Source organism: Pteropus medius, unplaced genomic scaffold (genome assembly GCF_902729225.1).
Source record: "Pteropus medius unplaced genomic scaffold, Ma_sr-lr_union100, whole genome shotgun sequence".
Classification (NCBI taxonomy): Eukaryota; Metazoa; Chordata; class Mammalia; order Chiroptera; family Pteropodidae; genus Pteropus; species Pteropus medius.
This window is the reverse complement of record NW_024352839.1, coordinates 197,913-213,448: the sequence shown is the minus strand read 5'-3', so window position 1 is coordinate 213,448 and position 15,536 is coordinate 197,913. Positions and strand designations below refer to the sequence as shown.

General features: G+C 37.7%; 1 protein-coding gene and 1 long non-coding RNA gene across 3 annotated transcripts in view; one reads left to right on the top strand and one right to left on the bottom strand.

Moving 5' to 3' along the window:
- Window positions 1-504: 504 nt before the first annotated feature.
- On the bottom strand, window positions 505-15,534 carry LOC120592473 (uncharacterized). The gene is made up of 2 exons (XR_005650121.1): window positions 15,340-15,534; window positions 505-1,077 (listed from the first exon to the last, which is right to left on the bottom strand). It is a non-coding gene; the product is annotated as an uncharacterized LOC120592473 (long non-coding RNA).
- The window catches only part of ZNF382 (zinc finger protein 382), a 32,992-nt gene continuing 32,518 nt past the window's right edge, over window positions 15,063-15,536 (top strand). Inside the window, exon 1 of one of the 2 annotated variants that reach the window (XM_039850143.1) lies at window positions 15,063-15,297. The gene's annotated coding sequence lies outside the window, so the exon portion shown is untranslated. The remainder of the gene's footprint in view (window positions 15,298-15,536) is intronic. The other variant, XM_039850146.1, reaches the window with a different exon arrangement.

Sequence of the window (15,536 nt, the reverse complement as noted above, 5' to 3'; positions counted from 1 at the left end):
ATTTTCTGATTGGAGGGGGCAACTGGACTCTCAGTAGTCAGCAAGTGGGGTTGTGAGATAAGAACAATGGTAGTTTCGGTTGACTCATGGTCAGTAGGTAGAGTCATGGGATATGGCCAAGAGTTGGAGTCATAAGACATGGTCAGCAGGGGAATAAAGGGGTCACAAAACAGGGGCCAATGCCTCAGTTTCCCTTGGTATCTGCAAAATAAACTGGTAAAAACAAGTTTTGTGGTGAAATAGACAATGCAGGGAAGGCAGTTCATCAGGTAGGCAGAGTTTAAACTGCAAAATAGCCTAGTCACTCGAGCAACATCAGAAGCCAAACTGCAGGGGGGGTCTAGATATTCGGTCACAAAATTATGTTAGCATCCTCAAGTACATGTATATTTTATTGGTACAAGTTCTCTAAGGCTAACCCCTTTTTCTTTGAAACTGGAGGGGATTATAGAAGGACCTACAGACACATGGGCATTATGGTGTCAACCAATAAAGATCTGAGACTGTAAAAAAAAATCAGAAGTTTATTTGGGGACTTAAAGGATTCGAAACATGGAGACAGATTCAGTAGAAGACCTGATATGTGCTCTGGGAAGACAAAGGAAGCCCAAGCTTAGCAAGGCAAAAACCAGTTTTTCCTTGGCTGTCTAACCTGGTATGATGACTAGCTCAGGAAGGTTTAGTCAGGTCTCAGTGGTGGGACTCAGATAAGCATCCGCATGACAGGGAGGCAAGTTCCAAGATGTGCTTCTTCGCAAGCACAGAAGTCCAAAACTTCAAACCTCATCTGGGTGTAGATGTGCTTGAACCTGACTTTGCTAATGGCATCCTGACTCCCATTTTAGGGCCCCTCGACATAGTTGACTCCATTTTCAGATGATTCTGTTCACAATTGGTGACAACTCTTTGGGAACTCAGGCCAAAGGGATCTCAGTTCTTTCGCCTGGCCTCTGAGAAGAAAGCTTCTCATACTTCTCACTCTTCACAGCAGTTAAACTTTTACCTGCAATGGCTTTCCTCTTCTTGGAGCCCGTTTAGTTAAACCACTCTCTACATCATTTAGGGCTGTCTCCTTTCCTGCAATAAGAAAATCACGTAAGTCTTACAGATAATAAAGTCCTATACATAGGAGAAGATATCGTCACCCGGATATCATGTAGGAAACCCTACTGTTTCCAAATACCTAAACTATGTCACAAGCTATGCTTGCTTATAGGAACTAAGGCAAACTGCTAACGGTTAACCACAACACCTACAGACAGCTCATTCGAAGATGGTGTTCAGAACCCCCAACCCATGACCACTAGCCAACTTGCTTCATTAACATAATAAAAATCACACCCAAGGGAAAGAAATGTACACCTCTAGGCACAGTGAGTGCCTTGTGCAACGGAACCATTGGGGACTGCACATACCCCAGCTCTTCCCAGAGGTTGCTGCCCCCTTTCTAAGAACTCCCCACCCCCTTATCCTGCCTACCCAGTTTCTTTAAAAGCCTTCCACCCCAAGCCCTAACCATGCGGAGGAGGTGCCTTTTAAGCATGAGCTCACCCTTCTCCATTCCTCCATCAAAGAGAAAAGTTGCTGTGCTGCTTTACTGAACTCAGTCTTTCTCTATTGGCGCAAACTGCACTGGGCAGAAGGACCTTGGTTTGGGTCCCTGACCCAGAAGGGCTGGCAACAAAATGAGACTTGGGTCTGCTGTGGTAATGTCAATCAGGGAAGAAGAATAAAAATGCCAAAGAAAGACAAGGTCACCTTAGGTGTCAAGAAAATGAAGCCTCAGTAATAACAAAATAGTTTGTTTCCAGTGATACGAATGTTAAATCAGTTCCTCAAAGGCTCTCCAGAGACTCATAATGAAGGCAAATACCTCCAGCAGGCAAATTATAAATACTGAGGCAAAATATTAACTGGCAAAACAGGGCTCCAATGTCACATCCTTGTTATATCCCTTTGAGCAGCTTTCAGGCAGTCACTTTCCACCTGCGAGAACTTGATGGACATCCTTGGAAGTGACAGTCTTGCAAATGACAAAAACATTCCAACTCTACAAAGCCTAGTCTCATATGATCCTGGGGGAAAGGGGAGGGTGGGCCAAACACATGAGCTAGACAGCATATAGAAGAAACGTCTCTGGTTTTGTTCAGCTTTCTGAGTCCAGCAAGAATACAGATGCGCCTTAAGTTATGATGGGGCTATGTCCCGATAAACCCATTGTTAAGAGGAAAATAATCATAAGCTGAAAATGATACACCCAACCTACCAAACACCATAGCTTAGACTATCTGACCTACCTTAAAGGTGCTCAGAACACTTACATTAGCCTACGGTTAGGCAAACTCATCTAACATGAAGCCTGTTTTGTAATAAAGTGTTGAATATCTCATTTATAGAATACTGTACTGAAAGTGAAAAATGGACAGGTAGTATGGGTATTGCTTTCACACCATTATAAAATTGGAAAATCATCGTGAATCTGGGATCGTCTGAATACTAGGTTAATAAATTCCAGAACTTCACAATGAGATATTAAGTAGTCGTTAAAAATTAGTCCCTCGAAGTTAAGCAGATTGGTCTGCTTAGTACTCTGTTGATGGAGCATTCACTAGGAAGATCTGATCATACTCGTAGACTAAATAGGTAAAAAAAAAAAAAAGGTATAATAACCAAAAAATATAGGAAAAAAATATACTGACAGTGGCAAAAGCAGGTTACTACACATATGTACAACTATTCCATTTATCAAAATATATTCTATCTTTACAGATAGAATGTCAGACATTAGTAATAAAAAGAAAAATATCTGGACTTATACATTTAAATGTTAACATTGGTGACTTCTAGACTGTGATACTGATCTTTCGTTTAAGTATACTTCCATAAACTTACATAAATTTCAACTTATATATACTTCCTATTTTCTTTGTGAGAACTATGTATCAATTTTAGAAGATACATTTTAAGGTATTTTCTTAAAGGGAAGTTCTTCAAAAAATCGGTGAAAAAATTCACTGTGGTAAGTCTTTAGGTTAGATTTACAGCTCAGCATATTCTAAATACAGTTGGCTATAAATGATTTCTCTTATGATCTCTTCCAACAAATTTAGTTTTCAAGCATGCCTGTGGGGTGTTGGCCTACAGAAGAGCTAAAAGGTTCAAACCTTGGTCTTGCTGCTTTGTTTTATATCTTGATATAAGTATTTATTTCACTTCTGAAACATTAGCCATAATTGCATGCAACCAATGGGAGAATCGCCTTGGATCCAACATCAAGAGAATCAAAACTGTAGAACATAAACTTGGCTAGAGAAAATTCATTCACACTGATAGTTCTCATGAATTCGCAATAATTGGAACATATTGCTATAGTTAGAACACTTTCTTATCAACTCCCATGGTTTATCATCTGTACTTCTCCAAAGGTCTTCATCATGCTCTGCCTTTGACCTACTTTAATTTTCCCTGTTGAATGGAACAACAGAAAGGTAGCAATTATATCTTATTAATCTGTTTCTTCCAAGTAAGTATGCATAACTTCTTGCACGTTGAGGGCATGCCCAATGTTTTATTCAGAAATCCCACTTCTAGGACACTTTGTCTTGGGAAAAAATAGAAATGAACAAAAAGGTATTATAAGGATGTTCACTGAAGAATTCCTGATAATTAATAATTAGTAAAAAGAAAAAGAAATGTTTGAGAATAAACAATGTATTAAATAAGATATGATAGACCACATTATAATCATTATGATTTTGGTTCCAAATTAATGATCAAAGAGAGAGATACTCATCAGGAATGGCTCAGTGAAGCAGACAAGATATAGAGCATCTAGTAGTTAAACAGTTAAAGACTGAGAGCCTTGGAATTCAAATTCTGGTTTCACCTCTCAGGAACTCTGACACTTTAATTATTTTAGCTCTTGGTGCCTCATTTGCCTAATCGATTTACTGGAAATGATACCTCCCTTATAGGATTCTCAGGAGGACTAATGAGACAATACATGTAAAATACTTAGAATAGTGTATTAGGGTTCCTCAGAGAAGCATACTCCAAAAGATATGTGTGTGTGTAGAGAGAGAGACAGAGACAGATGTTTTAAGGAATTGGATCATGAGTTTGTGGAAGCTTGTTAAGTCCAAAATCTGCAGGGCAGGCTAGCAAGTTGAACAGCCAGGGAATAGATGCAGTTCGAGTCCAAAAGTTGTCTGCTGGCAGAGTTCCTTCTTGCTCTGGGAGAGATCAGTCTTTGTTCTATTTGGCCTTCAACTAATTGGATGAGGCTCACACATATTAAGGAGAGTAATCTGCTCTACTCAAAGGCCACTGATTTAAATGTTAATCTCATCCAAAAAACTACCTTCATGTTTCATCCAGAATGATATTTGACTGAATACCTAGGCATCGTGGTCTAGCCAAACTGACATAAAATTAGTGATCATAAGTTCACCCCTTATCAACTTGTCACCTATACACATCTCCTTAAGCTATATTTAATCTCTGAATAAAGACAATAGCAAGATCGTACTTCCACCTAACATGTATAACTACCCTGCATACAACCAAAAAACACACTAATGCTTTCCCCAGAAGAGGGTACTAAGTCCTTGGGTGATGTTTACTCTTCTTCTTGATATCCCATAACTTAAATATTGTGATGTAAAGTTAATAATACTTAACTACTATGACATAAAGTCAGTACATCTTATGTTATATGATAAAGGGGGAAAAAAGGGGAAGCAAAGATATTTACCACACAGACACACACACACACTGAAATGAAGAAACACTCATGATGATTACAGTTCTCATTTCTGAGACTGACCACATGGTCATAGCTGGCATTTATAACTACCTTCTTCCATGACCCATTCCATATTCCCTTTGCCACCAGCAAGCGCCTCAGTGGGTCATGATTCTTTACTTGGTGGAGTGACCCAAATGATATTGAAGAGTCTGGCCCATCAGTAATCTTGCCTGAATAGTGTTGTAATTTTCCACTCACTTTAATCACAGGACATGTTAATGCAAAGAAATGCCCGAAAAGATTTGCCATGCACCAGACACTCTTTAACTCTCTTGTGGAGTAGCAGTCCAATTTCCCCTTGGTAGCCAAGGTCAAACACCCCAGCCAGCACAGTAACTATATTCTTTGCCTGTTGATTCAGAGGGATGAGGAGCCCAAAGTGGCAGAGGAGCAGTCTTAACTTCCAATTCAATGGAATCATGTGTCTCCTGGTGGAAGCAGTCTTCTCTCTGGAACTAAGACATCCTGGCAGCAGAGTACAGGTTGTGGGGACAGGAAGCAAAAATTTTATTATAGGTCCATTAGGAGTAACAGTGAGCAGTGTCACTCTCATTTCTACCCCTTATTCTTGGCCTCGTGAATCCTGGCTATGGGACAAAACAGTACCAGATATAGGATGCTGATCCACAGCATGTACATACAGCCTTTTGGAGAACCTTGTTCCAACCCTGCAAGATACTGCCACCTAACTGGCATTTTAACTGAGTCTTCAAAAGGTCATTCCACTGTGTTAAGCCAGCTGATTCAGGATGGTGGGGTTGTTTTCTGTTTCCCTGATCTTTTTCTAATGTTCATTTCCACATCTTTCCCCTCTTAATTCAGTGAGAATCTGGTGAAGGTAGGTTTGAGCAGGTCAGTTTGGTCCATTTCATTATAGTTTTGGGACACTGTTCTGCCTCTCTAAATCCCCCCTACTAAAGAGCCTGGGGCCTGTCTTTCTTGATTCCATCATACTATAGCTGCATTTCCTCCTTGTTTTGAGTAATATGTGGATTTATCCAGCTTCCTTCTAATCTTTTATGTATGTGTGTATGGGTGCTAGGAGTAAGGAGACATGAGGGGCAAAGAAAAATGTCATTCTGAAGTAGCACTTTTGGAGCTCAGAGGCGAGATCATCTCATGTCATTTTTTCCCTCTCTTCCATCAGCACTTTCTTTGGATTCTGAGTTCTTTTAAAGTGGAACCAAGAAGAGGACTAATAAATATGTTGAATTTTAAAACAGGCATGGCCCATGCAAGTTGGTGTTTTCTTGTTACTAATGCCAACACTTTGTATGTCTTGTCATTTTGATAATAGCCATTCTAACAGGTGCGAAGTGATATTTCATTGTAGATTTGATTTGCATTTCCCTGATGATTAGTGATATTGAGAAACTTTTCATGTACCTGTTGGCCATCTGTATGTCTTCTTTGGAAAAATGTCTACTCAGATCCTGTGCTCATTTTGATATCAGATTGTGTTTTTGTTTTTGGTCTACTGAGTTGTATGTGTTCTATGTATATTTTGAGTATTAATCCTTTATCAGATATATAATTTACTGATGTTTCCCCCCATTCTATAGGTTGCCTTTTCATTTTGTTGATGGTTTCCTCTGCTGTGCAGAAGCATTTTAGTTTGATATAGTGCCATGTGTTTATTTTTTCTTTTGTTGCCTTTGCTTTTGGTATCAAATGCAAAAAATCATCTCCAAGACTGATGTCAAAGAGTTTACCACCTATGGTTTTTTTCTAGGAGTTTATGATGTCAGGTCTTATGTTCAACTCTTTAACCCATTTCTGATTGATTTTTGTGGGTGGTATAAGATAGTGGTTTCATTTTTATGCAAGTGACTGTCCAATTTTCCCAACACCATTTATTGTATAGACTGTCTTTTCCCCACCATATATTCTTGGCTTTTCTTGTTATAAATTATTTGTTTATATATGTGTGGGTTTATTTCTGGGTGCTCTGTTCTGGTCCATTAATCTTTCTGTCTGTTTTTATGACAGTACCATACTGCTTTGATTATTATAGCTTTGTGATATAGTTTGAAATCAGGAAGTGTGAGCCTTCCAGCTTTTTCTTTCTTTCTTAAGATTGCTATAGCTATTAGATATCTTTTGTGGTTCCATACATATTTTAGGGTTGCTTGTTTTATTACTATGAAAAATGCCACTGGAATTTTGATAAGGATACATTGAATCTGCATATCATTTTGGGCTGTATGGGCATTTTAACAGTATTTTTCCAAACACAAAATAGCTTTTCATTTCTTTGTGTCTTCTTCAGTTTCTTTCATCAATGTCATGTAGTTTTCAATATACAGGTTTTTCACCTCCTTGGTTAAAGATAGACTCTAAATGAATGGTGCCGGATATCTAGGTAGCCATTTTGGAATAAGATTAAGCCTCATCTATATCTCATCTACCATACAAGATAAACTTCAAGTAAGTTGAATGATTAATTATTAAACATGCTACCATAACAAAGGACATGAATGAAGTTTCACAGAAAAAGAATAAAAAGAATAAAAAAGGCCATTATAAAAAGATAACTTCTATCTCAGCTACAAAGACAAAAACAGACTCAAAGTGAAAGGGTGGAAAATGATATTTCAAGCAAATGGCATTCTGAGAAAAGCAGCAGTAGCAGTACTAATATCGGACGAAACAGACTTCAAATAAAAAAGGTAAAGAAAGATACTGAGGGACACTTCATAATGATAAAGGGAATCATGCACCAAGACATAACACATTAATATCTATGCTCCCAATCAGAGAGCCCTGAAATATGTAAAGCAATTACTAACAGAACTAAAGAGAGAAACAGACCAAAATACTATCGTAGCAGGGGGACGTAAATACCCCACTGTTGGATATGGACAGATCATTCAAACAGAAAATCAATAAGGACAGCCATAAATGACACATTAGACCAACTGTACATAAGTGATTTACAGAGCCTTCCATCCCATTCTAATCATTCTTCTTATACATTCTTCTCTAGTGCACATGGAACATTCTCAAAAATTGACCACATACTGGGACACGGAGATAGCCTCAGCAAATATAAGAGAGTTGAAATCATATCAACCATATTCTCTGATCATAATGCTTTGAAGCTAGAGAGCAACTGCAAAAAGAAAGGAGGAAGAACTACCAATACATGTGGATTAAAGAACATGCTACTGAAGAATAACTGGGTTAGAGAAGAAATAAAAAGAGATATCAAGAGATACATAGAAATGAGTGATAATGATAGTACAACATATCAAAACTCTTGGGACACGGCAAAAGCGGTCATAAGAGGAAAGTTCATATCATTACAGGCCTACTTCCAAAAACAAGAACGAGCCTAAATAAACAACCTGATGCTTCATCTTTAAAAATTGGAAAAGGAAGAACAAATGAAGCCTAAAGTCAGCAGAAGGAAAGAAATAATCAAAATTAGAGCAGAAATAAATGAAATAAAAAAGAAATAGAAAAATAAATACAACAAGGAGCTGGTTCTTTGAGAAGGTTAATAAAATTGGCAAACCCCTGGCTAGACTCACTAAAGAAAAAAGAGAAAAGACACAAATAAACAAAATCATGGATGAAAGAGGGGAAATTACAACGGACATTGCAAAAATACAAAGGATCATGCAAGAATACTATGAAAAAGTATTCTTTTTAATAACCTAGAAGAAATGGATCAGTACTTAGAAAAATAGAATCTTCCTAGATTAGATCAAGAGGATCTGGAAACTCTAAATAGATTGATCAACAGAATGGAAATTGAAACAATCATCAAAAACCTACCAAAAAGTAAAAGTCCAGGACCAGATAGCTTCACCAGTGAATTGTACCAAATGTTTAAAGAAGATTTAATACCTGTTTTCTTCAAACTCTTCCAAAAAATCGAAGAGGAGGCAATACTTTCTAACTATGAGGACAATATTACTCTAATACCAAAACCTGGTAAGGATAACACAAAAAAAGAAAACAAGACCAATATGTCTCATGAACACAGATGCAAAAATCCTAAATAAGATACTAGCGAACCGAATACAGCAACACGTTAGAAAGATTATACACCACGATCAAGTGGGCTTCATCCCAGAAGCACAGGGATGGTTCAACATATGCAAATCGATTAATGTGATACACCACATAAACAAATTAAAAAATAAGAATCATATGATCATATCAATAGATGCAGAAAAAGCCTTTGACAAGATACAGCATCTATTTATGATCAAAACACTTCACAAAATTGGTATAGAAGGAAAGTACCTTAACATAATAAAGGCCATGTATGACAAACCCTCACCCAATATTATACTTAATGGTGAAAAACTAAAACCTTTCCTCTAAGATCAGGAACATGGCAAGGCTGTCCACTATTGCCACTGTTATTCAATATAACACTGGAGGTCCTAGCAAGTGCAATCAGACAAGAGAAAAGTATAAAAGGCACCCAAATAGGAAACAAAGAAGTCAAACTGTCACTATTTGCGGATGACATGATTCTCTATATAGAAAACCCTAAAGACCCCACAAGAACACTACTAGAAACAATAAGCAAATACAGTAAAGTCTCTGGATACAAAAATCAATGTTTAAAAATCCATAGCGTTCCTATACTCTTAATATTGAAGTGTCAGAAAAATAAGTGGAAAAATAATTCCTTTTGCAATTGCAACAAAAAGAATAAAATATCTAAGAATAAATCTAACAAAACATGTGAAGGACCTATATAATGAAAACTACAAGACCCTATTAAAAGAAGTCGAAGAAGATACAAAGAAATGGAAAGATATTCTGTGTTCTTGGAGTGGAAGAATCAATATAGTTAATATAACCATATTACATAAAGCATTATACAGATTTAATGCAATCCCCATAAAAATCCCGTTGGCATTTTTTAAAGAAACAACAAAAAATCATCAGATTTGTATGGAAGCACAAAAGACTTTGAATCGCCAAAGCCATCCTGAGAAAAAAGAACAAGGCTGGAGGCATCACTCTGCCCAACTTCAAATTCTACTACAAAGCAACAGTAATCAAAACAGCATGGTATTGGCAGCAAAACAGACACATGTACCAGTGGAACAGAATTGAGAGTCCAGAAGTAAATCCATATTTATATGGGCAAATAATTTTCAACAAAAAATCCAAAACGTACAGTGGAGATAGGAAAGCCTCTTCAATAAATGGTGCTAGGAAAACTGGAAAGCCACATGCAAAAGAATGAAACTAGACTGTTGTCTATCACCACACACCAAAATTAATTCAAAATGGATTAAGGACTTGAATATAAAACCTGAAATAATAAAATACATAGAAGAAAACATAGGAACTAAACTCAAGGATCTTGGAGTTAAAGAAGATTTTATGAATTTGACCTCAAAGGCAAGGGAAGTAAAAGCTAAAATAAATGAATGGGACTAAAAAGCTTCTGTACAGCAAAAGAAACGATCAACAAAACAAAAAGGCAACCATCCGAATGGGAAACTATATTTGCAAGCAACGCTTCCTACAAGGGCCTAATATCCAAAATATACAAAGAACTCATTCAACTCAATAACAAAAAAAGCCAAACAATCCAATCAACAAATGGGCAGAGGACCTGAACAGACACTTCTCCCTAGAGGACATACAAATGGCCAACGAACATATGAAAAGATGCTCGACATCGCAATCTAGCAGGGAAATGCAAATCAAAACCACAATGAGGTACTATCTCACACCTGTTAGAATAGATGTTATCAACAGGACAAGTAATAACAAATGTTAGAGAGGATGCGGAGAAAAAGGAACCCTTATACACTGTTGGTGGGACTACGAATTGGTACAGTCACTATTGAAAACAGTATGGAGGTTCCTCAAAAAACTAAGAATTGATCTATCATATGATCTAGCAATCCTTCTACTGGGTATTTACTCCAAAGACTTGAAAGGTCATATCTGAAAAGATATTTGCACATAGCAGCATTATTCACGGTGGTCAGGAAATGGAAGTAACCAAAATGTCCTATGATAGATGATTGGATAAAGAAGCTGTGGTACATATATACAATGGAATATTAGCCATAAGAAGAGAGGAAATACTGCCATTTGCAAAAACATGGAAGGACCTCGAGATAATCACGCTAAGCAAAATAAGCCAGACAGAAAAAGTTGAAAACCACATATCACTTATGATCACAAATGAACAGGACAATCAGAGACTCATGGACATGAGTAATAGACTAGTGGTTACCAGAAGGTAGGGAGGAAGTGGGGAGGAGGTAGGTAGATGGGGTCAGATATGTGGTTACAGAAAGAAATCTAACTATGGGAGGGGAATACACAATGCAATATATATACGCCTTACTGTTAAATTGTACACCTGAAACTTACTGGATTTTGTTAACCAATGATACCAAAAAAAAAAGAAAATAAATTAAAAAAAATTTTTTTAAAGAATTTAAAAAATGTCCATACTACCCAAAGCAATCTATAGATTCAATGCAATCCCTGCACTACCAATGATATTTTTCACGGAACTAGAACAAATTATCCTAAAATTTATATGGCACCACAAAAGATCCCAAATAGTCACAGTGTTCTTGAGAAAGAACAAAATTGGAGGTGTTACACTACCAGATATCAAACTATACTACAAGGCCATAGTAATCAAAACAGCATGGTACTGGAATAAAAACAGACATACAGATCAATAGGACAGAATAAAGAACCCAGAAATAAACCCAAAGCTATATGGTCATTTAATCTATGACAAATGAGTCAAGAATATACAATGGGGGTAAAGACAGTCTCTTCAATAAATGGTGTTAGGAAAACTAGATAGATATATGCAAAAAAATACGAAACTAGACCACTTTCTTAAACCACATACAAGAATAAACTCAAAATGGATTAAAGACTTAAATGTAAAACCGAAACCGTAAAACTCCTAAGAAAACCTAGGCAGTAAACTCTTTGACAAAGTCTTAGTAATATTTTTTTTGGATAGATCTCCTCAGGCAAGGGAAACAAAAACAACAGTAAACAAATGGGACTACATCAAACTAAAATATTTTTGCACAGTGAAAGAAATCATCAGCAAAACAAAATGACAACTTAGTGAATGAGAGAAGATATTAACCAATGATACATCCAACAAGAAGTTAATAGCCAAAGAATATAAATAACTCACACAACTTAACTCCATAAAAAACCAAACGATCCAATTTAACAATGACCAGAGGACCTGAATAGACATTTCTCCAAAGAAGATGTAAGAATGGCCAATAGATAAATGAAAAGATGCTCAACTCACTAACCACCAGAGAAATGCAAATTAAAACTACAATGAGATATCACTTGACACCTGTCAGAATAGCTATCACCAATAAATCAACAAACAAGACTTGGGGAAGTTGTGGAGAAAAGGTACCCCTCGTGCACAGCTGGTGGGATTGCACGTTGGTGCAGCAGCTGTAGAAAACAGTATGGAAGTTCCTTGAAACATTATAAATAGAACTACCGTATGAGTCAGCAATCCTACTGTTGGGTATTTATCTGAAGAAAATCAAAACACTAATTCAAAAAGATATATGCACCCCATGTTCACCATAGCATTATTTACAATAGCCAAGATATGGATGGAACCTGAGCATCCATCCATAGACAAACCAATAAAGAAGATATGATACATATATACAAAGGGATATTACTTGGCGATAAAAAAGTGAAATCTTACCATTTGCAACAACATGAATGGACCTTAAGGGTATTATGCTAAGTGAAATAAGTCAGACAGAGAAAGACAAATAACATAATTTTACTTATCTATGGAATTTAAAAAATAAAATAAACAAAACAGAAACACTCATAGATACAGAGAACAAATTGATAGTTGCCAGAAGGGAGTGGGGTTAGGGGGCTGGGTGAAAAAGGTGAAGGGATTAAGAAGTACAAATTGGCACTTACGAAATAGTCATAGGGATGTAAAGTACAGCATAGGGAATATAGTTAATAATATTGTAATGACTATGTTTGGTGTCAGGTGGGCACTCGACCTATCGGGGTGATTACTTTGTAAGTTATATAAATATCTCATCACTATGTGGGCACTCGACCTATCGGGGTGATTACTTTGTAAGTTATATAAATATCTCATCACTATGTTATATAAATATCTCATCACTTAAAACTAATATAATATTAAATGTCAACTGTAATTAAAAATTAACAAAATTTTTAAAAACTGATGCTGCCAAATCTTATTCGTGAACTAGCCTGGTGCAACATAAATCTCCTAATGGATTCCCTGGGAAATAAATGCCTTCCCTTCCTGACAGAGATCTCTCTGCACATATCCCCAATAATTCTCTTACTCCTAAAGGTGTCCCAAACAAAAGGTTGTTGCTTACTTAATGAAATCAATCAAACCATCTCACTCATGTCTCTCAAGAATATCTAAATTATCTAATGTGTAATTCTACCTGAGCACTGGTCTCTTCCCAACAACTTACCAGGTAAAGGAGGACTATTTCTGCATCATGAGAATACTTAGACCAAAAGAGCACAAGGGGGAGGTGTTGCCAAGTGATTATATGAAAATTAACTGTAGGTAGGGCATTTCACGAAGCATTGGAAAAGAAAGAGATCCATCCTCATGGTAGCATCATTAACTGAGAAGAGAAGGCCTAGAGACCTGGTAAATATATAAGTCATTATTTGGCATGGCATTTTAGATGAAGTTATTCTATATCCTGAAAAACAAAACAAAGAAAAAGTTCATAAAACAAAGAAAAAGCTCAAAATGACCTCTAGCTTGGCTTTGACAAGCAACTGCAACACTTTTCTCCTTTCATGGCTTCTTTTGGAATACAGCAAAACTTGGAAGGAAAAGGGAATTAGGACATACAAGGCCTTAAAGCTCAGACAGGCTCCAAATAAGAACACATTCTTCATCACTAGTGTAAACAACAATAAAACAGAGTCAGTTTAAAATGGAGCCGGAGCTGCCATGCCAGAGAAACAACCTTGCACGTCTTATGCCTCAAACTTTGAAATGTTAAAATAGGACAAAATAACCTCTGGACTGGGCATAAGACAACATGTGTCCCAAATAACTGTTTGTAACAATAACAAAAAAACAGTTATTATGACTACTGGACTGATGACTACTGAACTGAAAATTAAAAACATTGTTTAGAATTAGTGTCATTATATCATGTTGTCTGCACCAATGGAAATGCCTTCCTTCAATTGTTCCTGTAATTGTTCCTTTTTCATAAATACCCACTGTCTTTCTTTCCTAACTGGAACATTATTTAGGCTTCTGCTGGAATTCTGATTCTGAATAGCCGGTCTTGTTGATCTCAAATAAATGCTTGTTGCCTCTCGCTTTGGCAGGCCTTTTATTTTTAGGTTAGCACCAGCAAGCCCCTATCATCCATATTAAAAATACCAAATGGAAGTATGAGAAAGACTAGAATACTGGTTGACCCATGCCTGTATCATAAAGAAAAGTCAGAGTCACTGAAGCCTGGGACTGGAATCTGTTCCTGTTCACAATAGTTTCCTGTCAACAAAGCTATGAAAATGCTGTGGATCTACAATAGGCATCTTGCCCCCACAGAGCTTTCAGAAGCAATCTTTGGAGGAAGGAATCCTGCTCTTGGTGCCTTAATGTCATGTTTTCCCCCCCTTGGGGGAAATTTCATATCTAAAATTGTCATAACAAACACAGGGCTGTGCTTTTTTTAGTTGGAACCATCATTTTAGGTCTCATATTCAAATTCCTTTTCACAGCTATTTCTGTGCAATGTGGCTATAAGGTGAAATGACAGAGGCAGTGAAAGAAAACCCAGTGCAACAAATTCCAAGAAACCATGGAACTTATAATGGCTCCAGAATGGCTACACTTAATGTACTGCATGCCTACTGTGTATTAAGTACCAGGTTGGACAATGGATACAGGGTGTACTGATGAAGGCAACAGAGAACATGCTTTAAAACAGGGGGCCTCTGTGGTTAACAAGGGTCTGGGAGTCTTTGACAGGCACAGATTAAGGTACATGGGACCTTGTCCACAAACTCCTCAGCCCAGAACTGCAAAAATGAAGCTCTACCCTCCTAAAAAAAAAAAAAAGAAAAGAAAAGAAAAGAAAAGAAAAGAAAGCTACACTAGGCCAATTTTGATCAGTCTTTAGTGAGTCACAATAGCGCTGTAACAGGAGTACTCGGTCACAGGGTAACACACCTCACAGTCACAGCCAACCACGGTCATAAAAAAGGCCCCGCACCACTCAAAGTCCCAGGAGCCTATCAGGGCCTCCCCACTGCGCAGACACCCAGCCCTGTCACTCACTATCACACACATACACTCTCATAATCATATCCTACGCTGACGCAGTCACAGAATCGCACACCCACTCACAATCACCTTCCTCTGAAGGTGACTAACACAGACCCAAGGGGACTCCTGCCTTCCTTTGACCCATCTGCACAAGGGAAACTCCGGGCCTCCTACGGTAAGCTTCTCCTGCACCCCGACTCGCATCACCTTAACTCACCGCACAGAATGCGACCACAAGGCTAGCAGAAAATGAACCAGAGGTGGAAGTTCTTTAGCTCCCCCATGGCCTCAGTGAAACGTAGTCCAAGCCAGAAAAGAGCAGGCGTTGGTACAACCAGACCTGAGCAGCGGCAGCTGGAACTCAGCCGCTCGATACAGGCCGCCCCGTAGCCTCCTGGGAGCTCCCGCCCACTC